The 17107-nt window shown below is 40.0% G+C and overlaps 1 protein-coding gene across 2 annotated transcripts in view; it reads right to left on the minus strand.

Moving 5' to 3' along the window:
- Positions 1-17107, minus strand: part of tjp1a (tight junction protein 1a) — a 104244-nt gene that overhangs the window by 33603 nt on the left and 53534 nt on the right. The gene's annotated exons all lie outside the window — the stretch shown is intronic.

Raw genomic sequence — 17107 nt, forward strand, 5'->3', positions numbered from 1 at the left:
TCAAGTGAAACCTGAAAGACTGAATTGTTACATTCGTGTTTACTAAAACTAGACTTCTCCAAGTTGAGCTCACAGTTGCAGATAAACCGATTGGAAGTCGAAATCTAATATTTTCCGCAAGTAATGCGGGGAAAAATCCTGACTATATATATATATATATATATATATATATAAAATGAGCAGCAGCTCCAATACAAGAAGCAAGCAAACTGTACAGAAGTACACATTTGGAACACTGCCCATCGTTCATTTAAGAGTCAACTAAATGTGGACCCAGAAAGAACAAGAAAATTAGAGCAATACGTTGCAGTGAAAGCTATCTACATTTTTTGCAAGTGAAATTACATTGACATCCAGTCCATGCTGTGAGGGCATGTGGGGAACAACGTGTCTGTAGAAATCATGCAATCTGGAAAGTGAGAGAGAACTTTTGCCAACTTTAGTCTACACAGGAAAACTGTAGCAAAAAGGATGGTATAATTTCACTGGTTGGCTCAATTGACATCAAGCTTGGTCTGAATGTGGCTTCTAAATGAAACTCGTTAGTCGGCTCTGCAGGTTTCCTCAACAAGATTACCCCTATATGTTCTGAAAAAAAAGAAAAGAAAAAAAAAAAAGCGGGCACAGCTGAGAAAAAAGATGTACAGGACATGGCCTTAACCGACATAACCTCTCTGGAACCCACTTGGTGGAACTCTATTGTTGTAACACTACTTACACCCCTGGGGATTGTGACAGAGAAGGAAGCAATCTTTTTCTAAGGCTGCTTAGAATATTTACTCTACTGGGATTCCAGCTATGTTTCTCAGATGAGATTATAGTGGTAATTAAGCACTGCAATGAGAAGTGATGATTAACAGACTGCCTGATTGAGTTTGAGATATCAGCAGGATTGAAAGCTGAGAGAAATAGAGCTTAAAACAGATTAATTCCAAAGATTTATCAAGAAACATGAAATGAGTGACATAAAACTAATTTCAAAGAAGCGATTCAGGGGGAAAATGCACCTTACGGGAAAATTCAAAATTTCAGATATTTGATTCCAGTAATGTTTTCAATACACACAAAAGCAGATATCACAGATATCGTGTTTGAGCCAAAGCAAACACGAACACAAGAGTGTCTCATTTAACTGAGGGAAACAATAATAAGAATACTGACGGGAACAAAGGATGAGGTTTATCTCTGAAGTCACAGAGTTGTGTGAAACAATGGTGCGCTTGATGTTGCACAAAGTGACGGCAGCCCAGTGTATTTATATATCCATATTAGTCAGGCTTGAGCTTTGGCCAGCAAGGCCCAGGGCTGGGGAACAAAGAACAGCCATCAGAACCACACACATGTGTACTTGTCCATGCACACACACACACACACACACACACACACACACACACAAGCCATGATCTAACACTACAGGGCCTCTTTGTTCAGGCTACAGCCAGTCTGGCTTGGCCCTCTCTGGCCCACCATAACACACACACTCCAGTGCAGATGATAGCAGCTCACTTAGGCTCTTCAAAGGCACAAACTAATCCAAGTTCTTTGGGACAACTGATGAACTGACTGGAATGAAATGAATGATGAAACACAGAATATTATCCAGCTGCAGAAAGAAATGATAAATAGGTTCAGGACAGGCATGCAAGTTTTCAACACACACATCTCGGTCTTACACCTCCGAGCACATTCACATATATGGATCAAGAAATACTGTGCAGCAGCTTGAAGCAGGACCGACGTTCTTTTTGTTATTGATTTCATGGATCCAACTTCAGAGGTTTAATATAATTCATCATGGATTTGAATAAATTCCAGTTTACTTTCAAACTGACAGAAACCATTTGTCTCTTGAAGACTTGATTCTCGGTCACACCTGAGTTACAGTCACGCTCTCTTCTGAAATGCATGTGAGGTGGCATCAAGTGCTTGTACTTTGTCAACGGCCTTAAAGAATATAGGAGATGATCATTTTGATGAAATATGAGAAACACTTGTTAGCCAAGAGTTGACTGCAGTCTGAAGCGACAGGTTTTTACACGAGTAAACCCTATTTTCTGATACATTGACCAGATCTAGTTGTTAGCACCCTCACCACAGTAACTCTGAAGTCAGGCTGCACCTTTCTCTGTGGAGTTTGCATCTTCTACCTGTGAGTGTGTGGGCTTTTTCCTGGTACTCTTGTGTCCTGCCACTGCTCTCAGATTCCCTGTAGCTTGGGATGTGAGTGTGTGTTTGCCCTGTGATGGACCCTCCAGGTATCCTGCCTTTGACTATTGTTAGCTGGAGTCACCGCCCCGCAACCCTGAACTGGGTGAAGCTGCGTAGAAGATGGCTGGAGCAACCATATCTTATGTGCATCCAACATTGTAACAATATGTATATATACCTTTGGCAGAGAAACTGAAAAACTCTCATCCATTCATATAACTTCATATCAAATTCATATCATTAAACTTTTGGAAAAAAGAAGCATTCAGACAACAAAAAAGCATCACAGCCCAGCACAACAAATAGCAGATAATTACACAAAACACAATCCTGAAATATCATAACTCTTTTTTATCCAATCTAATTATTAACCTACGGGGGAAGTTGAAAAGGAGGCGTATGACCATGTGGTCATTGTATGAATGTCATGGCCTGAGAGGAGTTTCAGAGGAGAGACAGCACAGCCCCTTCATCACAACTGACCAATAAAACTGTTACCCAGTGGTCTATTACTCACCACCTCTGTGCTTTCTTTTATCGTCTCTTCATTTGAACCAAGGAAATGCTTCTTGGAGTGGGTGTATCAAATTCAAGGTCCAGCACTGAGTTTTTCAGAGAAACACAGGATGAAAATGTGGGAGAGGTATAATAGTGAAGATGAAAGACCAGGTCAGCAGTGACCTTTCTGCCACTGAGTGAGAACAATTCTTTTCTCACATGAAGTAATTCAGAGGTGTAGAAAGAAATACTGAGGACCAGGGCAGCAGCAGCAGGGCTCAACATAACGACAACTGTGACTCAAAATCCTGACCAAGCTTAGGGTCAGTGTGTCTGCTCTTCCCTGATAGTCTGTGGCAGGATGTAAGCAAACCCACAGGAAAACACTCCACTTCCTGTTTGCAGGAAATAGCTGCAGCTCCTGGAGCAACCCCTGCACCAACTATAGAAAACTTCTCCTTGTGCGGCTCACCCCATCTTAATACAACACCTAATGCAACAAAAGACACTGATAGTGCCACATTTTCAGGAAATGCTGGCTACTAAACAAAATTATTTATTTCACGTACTCTTTCTCAAAGATTTTCCTCTTCACACATTTCCTCAGGAATGACCTGCACAATATCTTTTGGAAAGAGTTTAAAACAGTACTGCAATTACTATTTATGTCTGTAAGCCTGATTAGTTTAAAATTGTAAAAACATCAACAGCATACATTGCTGCAACATGTCCTAAATCATCATCCCAAAGAGCTTTTCAGCAATATGCCATTTCAGGTAGCTACTAAATTATGCGACACTATGCATGTCAGGACATCATTACAACTTTCAGAAAGTAAGATTATGAGAACTTGGTCTAATAATTGATAAAGACTTGGAGTGGTGACTGAACAGCTGGGATAAGGTCTGTAAGTTAGGACATTGCTGAAATTTGGGCACCAGACTACAAACCGCAACAAAGGCTGCATTATGATTCAAACCAAATACACACTGCTGGTCTGTTACTAGTGAAAGCCCTTTGTTTAGATCTGTTCAGATAAACAACATGGGTGGCTGCATGTACTACAAACAAATAGTGATAAGTAAAAAGGACTTTATAACACTCAATATTTAGAGTGGCAACTCAAATGCAATCACCAGCTATAGAAGCAACACGGCTCATCACTGAGGCAATTGTTTCCTGGTTACCATATTTGCCCTCTTACTGGACCCCAAAGGATAAAGTGAGGCAGCAGTACACTCAAACAACACATAATTAAAGATGCACATACACTGTTTCTGAAGGGCAGATGCCTCAGCAACAAACACATTCAATGTGTAAGCCACTAATGTAAGAAGCAATATCCTTGCTTTCAGATTAGACCGTGTCATGCAATCCTATAATGTGCACGCGGAGTTCCTCTTCAACACACAAAAAAAAAAAATGACGTCATGTTCTATTTTAAACACAAGAATTCAGCCAAAGCCATTTTTAGGTTTAGTTGCTCCTGTGATGAGAGGAAAGAGGAATGCAAGCATGGTCACACATGGGTGTGCAGAAGAGGGCAAATAGCCAATAGGCTGATGACGACCACAATGATGATGAGGATGATGGTGATGATGCGGAGTCTCAGTCAGCAGTGATGTACTATTGTGCTGACATGTTCAAATGTGCTTGAGTTAATTAGTTTCTAAAAACAGCTCTGCTCTGTCACACAGCTCAGAGAAAACCCCCCAACAATATTTATTAGGATTCTCCGCAAGACAGCATACAACATGTGCACACACATACACCTCTGACATGAAATTATCCAACACACAGTCACTGCTAGAATAGTGAGGGTAGGAATAAAATACAAAACCTATAATCTGGGCTTTTGGATTAAAACGTTAATCTGAGCCATGCTTCCCTCTGAAGTCTACTGCTGCTGTCTCATGAAAGCAGACAGAGTGAAATGGATAGAAGGATGGATAGATAAATGGATAGCAGGATGCAAAAGTGCAGAGCACTGCCATGTCAGCAGGAGCAGCACTGAAAGTAAGCTGTAAAACCATTCAAAGACAGATCAAAGTAATATCCAACTGGCGAGGAGTATCCACACATTTGCTTTCGTTTTTTTCTTGACAGTAGCTTGCCAACTCACCACATGGCTAGTTTGTCTCCTGACTGGCCTTTCACCGCATGTGATTCTGTCACTTTAAGAAGACACTGACCGTCTCAGGACAGCGAGCTAAAACTGTGACTTTTCACGATCTTTCACTGGCAAACGGAGGCTTTAAGCCGAAAGCCTCACTAATGTGAAGACAGATCAAGAGAGATGACTAAAAGATTTTATGAGTGAAACTCTTCTTGGTTAATCTCGTGATACTGTCTTCAAATTGCTTACGTACACTAAAAATTAACCCGACAATAAATTGCGTTGAATTGATAATTACTGATGACCTACATTCAGACTAAATACAAAAATTCCCTCCATGTTAGTGTAGTATCAAATGAGTAGGTATACCAGTATTGAATCTAAATACAAATAAATGACTGGGTGGGGGATGGTTGCTAAATCAAAAATTATCTGAGCGTAATCTTAGAAACAATGAAAACTGAATATTAACAATCCATCTTCTTTACTGCTTTGTTCAACTTAGGTTGACAATGATTGAAGCATGCGGACAGCATACTGTTGACATACAGGCAGAATTTCATACAGACTTTCACGTCTATAGGATATGTTCTATGTCACTATTGATCTGTTTTAGCACTTTAACCAGCTCAAGGTCAATGGAGCCAACTCGATGTGCCCGCAGCTGGGCAAAGGCAGTTGGACACATGGGATTGGCCTGGACAGGTCACACAGTCCATCACAAGTCAAATAGAGAGGTAACCAATCACCCCCAATCACAGTTTGGCCAATTTAGAGAAGCCAATTAATAAAACAACTACATCTTTTGATTCAGAGAGAAGCCAGGGAAATCGAAGAAAATGTTCTTATGTACAGAGAGAACACAGAGAACCCCCACATATAAAATCTCCAAGTCCAACCTGGAGTCGAAGCAGGACTAGTTACTTCGAATGCCTGCCACTCAGGGATGCGTCAATCTGATATTGGTATCGGAGATCGGCCCGATATAGAAAAAAGTTCTAGATCGGGTATCGGTTGACAATGGCCCGATTTAGGGGGCGATCTATCCAGTGTATTTCTACACTCTGCGCTGCGAGTGTCCTCATGTGGAAGCGACACGGCCCGTTGTTTTCAAAATGGAGCGAGTGAAAGGATTGGCTGACTGGAACTTTTTCACGTTACCTCAACCGACAAACACGACAGTTACTTGTAATATTTGAGCAGTAAATGTTCCGAGAGGAGATTTCCCACCAAGGAGCACGTTGAGTTCATTAAACGGAATACACAAAACGGAAGCAGTCTGAAGCAGCTAACTTTGAAGGAGATGAAGGAAAGAGATGAACGTTTTCCACCTAATAGTGTGCAGGCACAAAAACATGATACAGAGGATATTGTACTTCGTTGTTATGGGACGGAAAACTGCTGTCGGGGACGAGGGAATCCAGCTGCTAATTAACCACCTGGAGCCGCGGTACAACCGGTAAGCCGAGACAGCACTACCTGGACTGCATGGTAAAGTCTGCAGACATTAGAGAAGATAAAAGATCCGAGTTTCACAAGGGATCTGGAGCTCCTGACGTTTCCCCGTGTCACCGTTAAGTTTAACTGCACTGTGGGTCGCTAAATGCATTTTTGCTAAACACTGTAAAGAACTGATTGCTGTTTATTTTGAATACCGACCAAGCAAGCCAGTGAAGCTATTGGGTTTGTTTTCTTTTCAATTTCAGCTCCTTTATCATTTATTTATTACATTTTATTTTACATTGGATTTTGAACCCCCAATTTCACTGATTGAACCATTTCAAAGAGGGTGTGTGTTCACTTCTACATGGTGATTGACCGAGGTAGTCAAAATATTGTTTGTTTTTCCTCAGATTTAGTTCCTTTATTATTTTACATGTGGTCTCATATTTCTAATTGCACTGACTGAAACATTTACACTTGTTATATGGAGTATTATTTTTCCCATTATTTGACCAAGCTAGTGAAGCTATTGATTTATTCAGATGGTGTTGTTAAGGATGTTTGAATACAATTGACACTAAACCATGGTAAAGAAAGAGCTGATTGGGAAATATTCAAAATAAACAGAAAACAAGCGAGTGAAACTATTGTGATTGTTTTGTCAATTTCGGCTTTTATCATTTATTTCATTTCATATTCCCAATAGCACTGACTTAACCAGTGACACTACATATTGTTTGACCAAGGTAGAGAAGCTCATTCGTTTACAATTGTTTGTTAGGTAAGTCAGCACTGTTTTCCAGTATCAGCATAGGCAGATACTAAAACCTAAAAAAACAGATTGGTGCACCCAAAGGTTATTACAATATTTAAAACTTTGCTTATGTTGGCAAGGCAATTCAATATGAGCTCTCGCTACTTAAAAATCTACACAAACAACTAACATTTCTCAGAACTACAGCTGGAGGTCCATTCAATTGGCCCCACTAATTTATTTGAAGTTACACAACACACCCCAATCTCAGGAATCACGAGTGTGATTTCGTTTTGAATTTAGAGATTCACTGACAGCTCAGGGTCAGGTGTGGGCTCTGATTCATTCTCACTGACTGCAGTCCAGCTCCAAAGAGCTGATGTGCAGCGAGCTGTTCACTGCTCTCCACTGACCCAGACACACAACTAGGCTAGGCTAACATCTCATGTGCAGCCTAACCAGCAGCAAAGTCATCCCAGCTCAACCACACTAATTGTTCTCTGCCTGGAGAGAGAGGGGGAGTGTTGAGGTCACAGAGGAGAACAGTAACTTCTGGTGGGATTCTGACTTTCTATTTTTTCCACAATCCTTCTCTTCGGTTTAGTTCAGGCTGTGTGGTGCTGACAATCCAAGTTGCAATCTATCCTTTTGCAATAACAACGATATCTAGCAGGCAGTGTTATCAGCAGTTACTGGTTTGTCACACGTATTTATAGTTATCAGTGCATGTGGACTGAAATGAAGGAGTTCAAATGGAGGGTGGAATACACACAGATGAGACTTGTTTTCCCTCTGTTCTTTCTGGTGGACTCACTCGACAAACACGCCCATTACAACTCTGTTTTATTTTTGAGTCCATGGAAAAACTGTAAGCCAAAGCACTGAGAATGATAAACAGATCCAGCCCTGAAACTGAATTCAGCCAATCACTGTGCATCCAACTATCAGTATTCCCACCCTACCCCTCCCTTCACACACATACACACTTCACAGGAATGTGGAGATAAGAGCTCAGGCCCACCACTCACTCTGGTTGTTTCCAATTCCAAATGGTTTCCTCCACCTTTTCCCACTACATGCAGCGGCAGTCTCACTTTCCCTTCATCTGTTTATCCAGCACAGTACCGATGAACACAAAAGGAAAGTATGGCCAGGGATCAACACAGCGAGTGTGATAAGAAAATGTGAAGCAAAGAAAAAGCAGACAAGTATCAGTGACTGTAAAGAAAAGGGATATAGGTGGGTGACTGTCTAGGTTAACCAGAGGTCATATGATAGGATGCAACCATTTTTAGCAGTCAAAGTTCAAACTGCACAGCTTATATAATATGACATGCATTGCATTTACATTTAGTTAAAACAGCTAAATCAACTATTGGCCTTACAGTAAAACATTAGAAAAGTAAGTAATCACCCTTGGCTCAAACGAAACATTTAAATCATGACAGAAAATCAAAAACTAAACCTGCCACATCCACACATCTGCAAACCCCTGAGATGAATTGTGGTCAATACCAAATCCTTGTTGTGTGTTTTCTTGGTACTTTTTTTTATGACTAAGACCTTGTTGTCAGCAAATATTCACTCAAACTATCCATGGATTTGAAATGAGGTGCAGAGTAAGCACAACAGTTGTTGAGGGAGGGAATATAACCTTTTGGAAGCTAAGAGTTTAAATGACCATGGTGAATACTAACAAACCAACATATAGGTATTGTCGTTAATTGTGGTGTGAGACCGTGGCGAGACTTGACAGCGGTAAAACTCCACTATCAACACACAAAGACCTCACATACTCATTCACCAAAACAAAGCTATAGAAAAGGTTTCAAGAGACCTGTTAGGGAGCGAGTACTAAATATCAGCCATTTCCAGCATGGACCAGTGGGCAGACTCTTTTTGCCAAAGCACACCTACGTTTCAATGTCAAGGTGGTTAAAATTATAACATGAACTTCGAGGAGACATCTTGAATATTTGGCACAAGTGTTAATGCCTTTCCAAATTTCACATTGCTCAACTAACTGTGCCACACTGAACCACAACTCAGTCAGCACAGTCACATGGTGCCATAAAGCAAGAGGCCAAGCCCACTCAACTGCATTCCCAAGCTTTCTGAGGACTTGGCTACAATAGGCATGTTGTGGGGCAGAATCTATAGTGAATTAATGAGTTACTGTTGGAGCAGCCATTTTCCCAGCACTTAACTGGCAACATAATTACCATTTCGCCTGGAGATGAGAGACGGAGAGGGGGCACTGCATTCTTTTACAGGATGCACAAGCAAAGAAAGATAAAACATCCGAAAATTGCAAAGTACAAAAGAAATTCCCCTCAAGGAATGTGCTCTGTTTCACCAAATGTACTAATTACAATGTACAAAGAACAACTGCTACTGAAGTGTAACATGGCCTTATCTCATTATTTAGTGTGTACATACAGTAGCTGTGTAAACATCATTAAGCTGCTCTCAGCTTGACTAGTATCGACAGAAACAAATCAATGTACTCCTGATCACATTCCTTGAAACAAAGTGAGAAGCTTTTCTAGAGCTTTGCAGTTTTAAAGCAAGTGGCACATTGGTCGTAATTCTTACGGTAATACTCATGGAATTTAAATTACCAGTGACAAAAATAAGTTGTTCGTCATGCTCCATTGCAGGACTCAGTCCTGTTTACTTTTAAGGATGAAATAAAAAAACATCCTGTGGGACCTGTGAGACACAGTCTTAATTAAACGGAATTATGTGCAATATAAAATGTTGCTGCCATTCTCACTTTGTAAACAGTGTAATTATAAAAGACACACTTCTGAAACAGTCAGCAAGTTTCCAGAACACCTACTGGTTGGGAGCCATTTTAGGAGTCAAGAATCAGACTGTATGCACAACTCATAAAAAGTGAATGGATGCTTGAAATGTGCAGTGTGAACACAAACACACACTTGAATTAAAATCACAGTACCTGCCCAGCAATAAACTATGATTGATATAATGTTTCCCTGTGATTACAAGAGTTTTGGTCTGCAATCCACTGTCTTATCGGTGATCTCAGAGGTACTTATACTTGTCTGACATTCGCTCGTCAATACCTGAAAAATCAGTTGGTTGAACCAATGTCACCACTGTCTGTTGGCAGATAGTTGCTGCAACACAGTCATCAGGAAGCCGTTCCTCTGAGCACTCACAAAATCAGTGCAGATTGGCAGTATTTAAGGAGGCACACAAACGCACAACAAAAGTGCTATACAATCACTCCACCGGAGCAATGAGCAACCAACACTGAACTCGAGAACTGCAATATTCACCTTCGCCAAACGAACAACTGCTAACAATTTAATATTGTGAATGCAAAGACACTGTTCTCCCACTGGTCTAAAAAAATAAGACAACTCCTTCTGACAATGACCTACTTCCATTTACCTTTGTTGAAGGTACAGACCTCAAGAACATGATGGAACATTGTGTGGGTTAATGTAATGTGCTAGGATGCAAATTTCAATTCAGCAACATTAAAAAATCCATGGTTATTGAAGACTGCAATTGAAGGCTTCAACAGGTTCATAATACACATAATATTCTCAGGGACCGTTTAAAATACTTAACTATAAAAGGTGGTAAATATGGACTGTTTTCTTGGCATTTCCCTTATTTAGACAAATGAACTAAACTTAATTACAAATTTTGTTTAGTTACTGAGAATGTAGTCACCAGGACCATGTTTACCTCATACCACCTTAAAGAAGGGAGAGTAATATCTAACAAAGTAATAAATATCTGTGGAGGGCTGAACTGCCATGTTTATGGCACATACAGTATGCTATCACTGGTTTGTGTTAGATAGCAACACAATGAAACACATATCTGGATTTCTACATCAGGGAGCTCAATTAACCTAAAAATCCCCATCTATATCCACACTGTTACGCCTGACTCGCAATGATTATTTATGATTCAGAAAGATAAACGTGCATGCAATCTTATATTTAGGTCAGCTTCTTTATAATAACAGATTCACAAAAAAGGGGAAAGAAAGATTACACAGTGAAGAGCAGTTCTAACCGCTAAGTCAAATCTTACTGTTTACATAAAATCAATATGTGCAAAAGATCCATTGATGTTTTCACACTGCATGGATAAAGCCCCTATTAGCAGTTAGTCATCAGTAGGCACCAAGAAAAGAATAACAACCAAATATTGTCCAATGGAGACTTTATGGTAAAAACATTTTTGGCCACAGCTAGAATCCATTTTCGTTAGAACAATCATTAACAATAATAAAACAAGAATCACATCCATGTTTCAGGAATTATTAAAAGGTAAACCGTTGATTTTGTAGTACTTCTTTCAGCACATTGTGAAGGTTGACTAAAAAGGCAACGTTCGAACTCTAGCTGGAAGTTTACGGTTTGCTGAGATGATGACAGTTTCAGGACACTGAAAGAAAAAAAAAAAAAAAAAAAACACACACCAGCAAATCCTGTCCTGGACAGGCCATTTTTCATTTACACTAAAATAGAGGCGGGCACATAAAGACGAAGAATGCCAAAAGGGGCAGGAGATCCTCATCCTCAAAGGATATGATGAAGGCACCATACCCACCCTATCTGATGGCGATAAAACATGACATTCTTTTTACAGCAGTGTTGAGATTGAATTACTAGATGGTCAAATCACATCATGTCTACCACATGTGTGCACATGGCTGGATGACACAACACGCGACTGCGACGGCAGGAAAGAGTGGAAGAAGCCGGGGATGATTCAGTGAAGATGTGTGTTTGTAAACAGACAAGATGTAAAGTATATTTGTTAGTGGGCACAATATTAAATCGACTTCTATTTGAACTGTCCACGAAATAAGTGAAATCTCTCGTCAAGAAGAAGTCGTCTGATATCTGAAAAAAATGATGTACACACCTAACCCATGTAGTGTTGGTGATGCTTTATTTCAGCTTAGGCTGAAGACTATGTTTCCCACAGGCTGAAAACAGTGCTATCCTGTCAACAATGTGAACAATAAGCAAATGAAGACAAATCGGCGAGAGAGTGTGTATGTAGAAGCATGTAGGACAACAAGCCTTGGGATGAATCTGTTCTCGTCTCATTCTCTCCCCTCACCAGCTGAGCCATGGCTGCCACATGCACTAGCTCTTGTAGCTCTCATCTCCCTCTCTCTCCCACTCCGTCTCACACATACAAAAAACCCTATGTCAAATCCCTTATGCCTGTAGTGGGAATGATAAATCCCTGCAGAGACCTGCCCTGCCCTGCTAGAAAAGATGCGGGGCCGGCTTGGAGTGTCCCTGCTTTGCTACTCTAGCTGTAAGATAAGAAACAGGGAAAGCAACAGTCAAGGTTATTTGATATTTCCATCCGACACAGAGGCTGTACTACAGACTCTCTTGTTGCCGTTTGTCCATTTTGACTGACAAGAGTCAACACAAAAGATCAGCTCAGTTATTTAATCTGTATGAATAACAAAGAGCGATCATATTTTATTATAAGTGTTAAAATAATTTGGTCAGTGAATAAAAGTAATCACAATATGACATTACTCAGAGACAAATAACTTTTGCTTTGTTTGGTAACTATCAAAGCAGACTATTTGCAAAGCATTTCTGAGTTCCTCCTATTTACCTCAAGCCACCTGTGTAGCTTGACAGACCCACAACACATTTCACAAGTTAGGTTTTCACAATGCCTTTGAGCCAGACGAGATTTAGGTGTGACCAATCCTTTCATGAAATCAGGCATCTCCATCTTACAACACTTTTTAAACTTTGATGAAAGAAGTTGAAATCAAGCACAGAAGATCTAAGTTGAATTATGAGTCAATATAATTTGATGACATGGCCCACTCGCTAGAACACTTGTTCTTTCTTTCTTTCTTTCTTAGAAACGAATTTTGTTCAAAGGAGAACTCTAGTAATTCAGAACCACACCCATGTTATTGCACAAAGTCATCCAGATGAACAAATGGCAGCCAAGAAGGTAGAAAGCTCATCCAATAGTGTAAGAATGATTCATGCTTAAGTCTCAGTGAAGCAGTGACCTGTCAGCCACATCCATCTAAACATAATACATCATAATGCACAACACATGATGCATCACCATGTAAGGCCACAAACAGCAAAACAAAACTGTGGACTGTTTTGAATGGTTACTGCTGGTCCTGCTCACAGAAGTCTTTCTTTGACCCACACTAGATGAGAGAAATGCGTTTTTCCCCATTTTACAGTTGCATTTGAATTAAACTGAAACATATTAATGTGCTGGCCTAAGAGCTATAATGCCATGATTATAGGAGAGGGAGGCAGTCTTTTTAAGATCTGCCATGTGACTCAGATTATAGCCGGTGCATCTCTCCCTCCCACTCCTTCCTTTCTCCATTTCACCCCTTTAATAACCCCTCCTCCCTAAGACGGCATATTTTGTTTTCCTTCCTTTCCTCCCCCTGCCGTTTACCTGCATCCTGTTGTATCCAACCTGGATTTCTTCCTCTCAAGGTTTTTCTCCAGACTGTGACAGAAGGTGACACTTTACCATGACACTTGAGGATACTCTTTCACTGGAATTAACTTTGTTCTGCGCATGAAATTCACAGTTGATCATGCTCCATGGAAAGAAACATGTGTTGGGGACTAAATTTCATGATCTTAAGGTCACATTCAGATAGGTCACAGCCAGGGACAAACTATAGCCCCCCCCCCCCCAAAAAAAGAAGAAAAAAATGGAAAATTAAAATTAAAAAAAACACCACAGCCCAGCTGAACCAAAAAGCCCCTGGCTGCTGTCTTCAATATGTGCAACTGGCATGCCTCTCATCTTATATAGAGAAAGCTTACACCTGCTCTCCTCAAGGGCTGAGAACTGAGAAGAGTTAGATTCCACGATCTGCTCGTGTGAGCAGAAATAATCAAGAGTTTGTTTACTGCTATTTGTTGCATTTGTTTTGAGTCTTTGCCTCTTTCTAGGAGAGATTATCAGTCTTCTGACCCTTCCTAGTCGCTTGAATGCAGTGATCCATGCTGAACTCACCACCTTTTGAAGAGTGAGGACCCCTGAAAGACCGTGATAATGGCCAAAAGAGTTTCCTGTGACACGCTCTTTGAAAGACTGTGCACAAAACCCAACATTTATGACCTCACAGGTTGTATGCTTCGACAGACATATGTAAACACATGCGCGTGTGCAAACACCTGATGTGGCAGACACCCTCCTCTGTTTTTGAATTACATCCAGTCTTTTTGGAAGCGATGGTGCCATTGTAAGCTTGGAGACATACTTTCTTTGAAAAGGGATGTTTTATGTTTTGCTCTCTTAAGAGTTGCACCAACAACCGATTGGATAAATGATTTAGAAAGTTATGGTGTAACTACGCATCAAAGAGACCAGAAATTAGCGGTTCCCTACTTTGTTAATCACGTGCCACATCAGCCTTGATTCTTCAAAAAGGACGGGGAGCTTATGACACAGAACAAAAACACCATCAGGACTCTTTTCCCTCTCTAGCACTTGGTTCTCTAATTGCATTTCCCTCCTTCAGTGATGTAAATGGAGATGTGTAATCATCAAAGCAAAATAGAGGCTGTTCTTAGCCCGCTGTGAAACTCTAATTAATACAACCTCCTCCATCCAAATACATTTTCCACTTATTTCAGTCTGCCCTCTCCAGTCAACCAGTCTAAAGGCTGCATGGTGTGCTGAAGGTAGAAACTGTATTTCTGTTTTGTGTATTTTTCCAAGTAGTTTGATTTTCATTCGAGGGATTCAATTATTTCTCATTTTGATTGTTAGAAATAGAAGATACAAAACTGAGGCAATTTAAAGAGTCTATTTTCTAAGCTTGACCAAATCCAAGTGGATTTCTTTCACACCACAGCTTTAGTAATGCTATTTCAAATGTTCAGAAAACTACATTTCTCTGCATCTTTTGAAAAGTGAAACTCAAATATAACTGGACATCCGGAACTGCCGGAACTGATTCTGACAGAGCTCTGTAAAATAACTGTCTTCAACTGGCTTAGTTACTTTTAAATATAGGGAAGTCATTCATGAAGATGAAACCAAACTCTTGATGAATACAACTCTGTTTAAGATGTGGTCTATCATTCAGGATTCTGAAACCAGTCATTTTCTACTATTGAAAGAAGGGCAGCCAGTGATCTGAGTTCTCAACAGGAAGATGTTTCAATTTGTATTTACGCAGAAATAGCTCCTCCAACCAACAATTCACACAAACTATTATTGTGAGGACTAGATCTTTAATAACATACTAAAACACATATTGTAGTAGGATTACATATTTTGATTTTCTTTGAGTTTTACCTAATTAGTTTCAGCTTCAGTGCGGCTAAATATTTAAAGACTATCAAATTAACCTACTGACACATTATCATTACACAGAGTACTGCACAAAGATAACATGACTGACCAGTGAGACAAGAGGCAAACACACCCAAAGGATGTGACTCCTTTCCTGAAGGAATGTGCTGCATGTTATAATAGTTAATCATCAACTGTAGATCTCCTTGGTATAAAACCAGTATTGGTGTGAAAGCATTATATCACTAATCATCTGGTATGGATTTTGACTGTTGAACACGTCATACTCAGTTCTGTCTGTGTTACTGACCAAGCCCCACAATAAATCCCATGTTAATGCAAATGGAATTTTTTTTTAATATCAGGTTCCATGACATTGAGGCATACGTTTAAATAGTGGAACTGAATTAAAGTATATCTATCATGTCATTTGAAAACAACAAACCTACATTACACATGTAAAACAGACAGCATGTCAAGTAGTAGGCTGGCTGCTCATGCTTATAATCACTCTGACACTCGTGCCCATCAACATGACTGTTTCCTCTCTCACATTACTACTCACATCCACCAGAAGAGCAGGTGTGCTCAATTGTCTGCGACACTAATAATCTACTATTAATATTTCTACCAGAGAAACGCATAACTGCTTTTATTTGAATGCAGTATCACCTAGTGGGTGTCTAATTCACCTACCAAAATAATTATATTTAATATTATCCATAGTTTAGGCTGTACCACTTACTTTAAAATGAAACAAGCACAACAGCCGACAGGCCAGCTACGACTGAAAGTCGTGGGTTTTTACTAAAGGTGTGACCACAGCCTCCATGTACAGTACAGCATAACGTCACCGGCTGACTTGATGAAGCAGGTTTCGTCTAACTGGAACAACCGCCTAGACCTGAATATCACTACCTGTGTTAAACAAACAGCACATTCCTCGCTTGTCAAAGAGGGCAGGAAAAGAGAAACATAAATCCCACAAAGAGAAGAATACTCATTACACTGTGTGATGAATTGGGAGGTTCAAGATGAAAAATTGTCCCCGCAAACTCTAACATCACAACTTTTGTTATATTTCAGATACAAGTACAGTATTTGAATAAAGAGAGCTCAGATACATGGTGCATAGTAGAAATGACAGCTCGTGATGTGTTGCTAGTAATAATAAACCTCACAATGTTTGCAATTTCTATAGACATGCTTTGCAAGTGACTTGCATTGTGGGATAAATAATTGGATGGTAAACATTGTCTCTATTAATTGTTGACTTGGTCAATTTACTGTCATTACAATATCAACTTTTATAAATGTTTTGGGGAAAAAACTTTTTTCCTGATGCTTATCACAAGTTTTTCAAAAAGCACCCACAGCCAAGGACACAACAAAACATAGATAAAATGGGTCTTTTGTAAGTTGAGGCTGATTAAATGTAGCATGTGGTTACTGAAAAGTAAAAAAGAGGGTAGTGTGGCATAATTTCTGTCCCCCCCCAGGCTTAGTAAACTGTGACCCATGGGGATTTCCTGCTACTGTGTTAATAAAACTGGGAATCCAGATATCAACAGGTACCTGGGGGATTTATTGACATTGACAACAGAGGCAAACGCTATAAGTCGTATCAACTTAAAGTGGTGCACTGGTGACCATAAAAGCTGATTGTGAGATATGCTGCAAGGTGTAGAGTTCAGAGTAACTCCTCGATCACCCCCCCCCACACACACACACACACACACACACACACTCACACAAACACACAC

This window comes from Lipophrys pholis (genome assembly GCF_963383615.2).
Source record: "Lipophrys pholis genome assembly, chromosome: 2".
Classification (NCBI taxonomy): Eukaryota; Metazoa; Chordata; class Actinopteri; order Blenniiformes; family Blenniidae; genus Lipophrys; species Lipophrys pholis.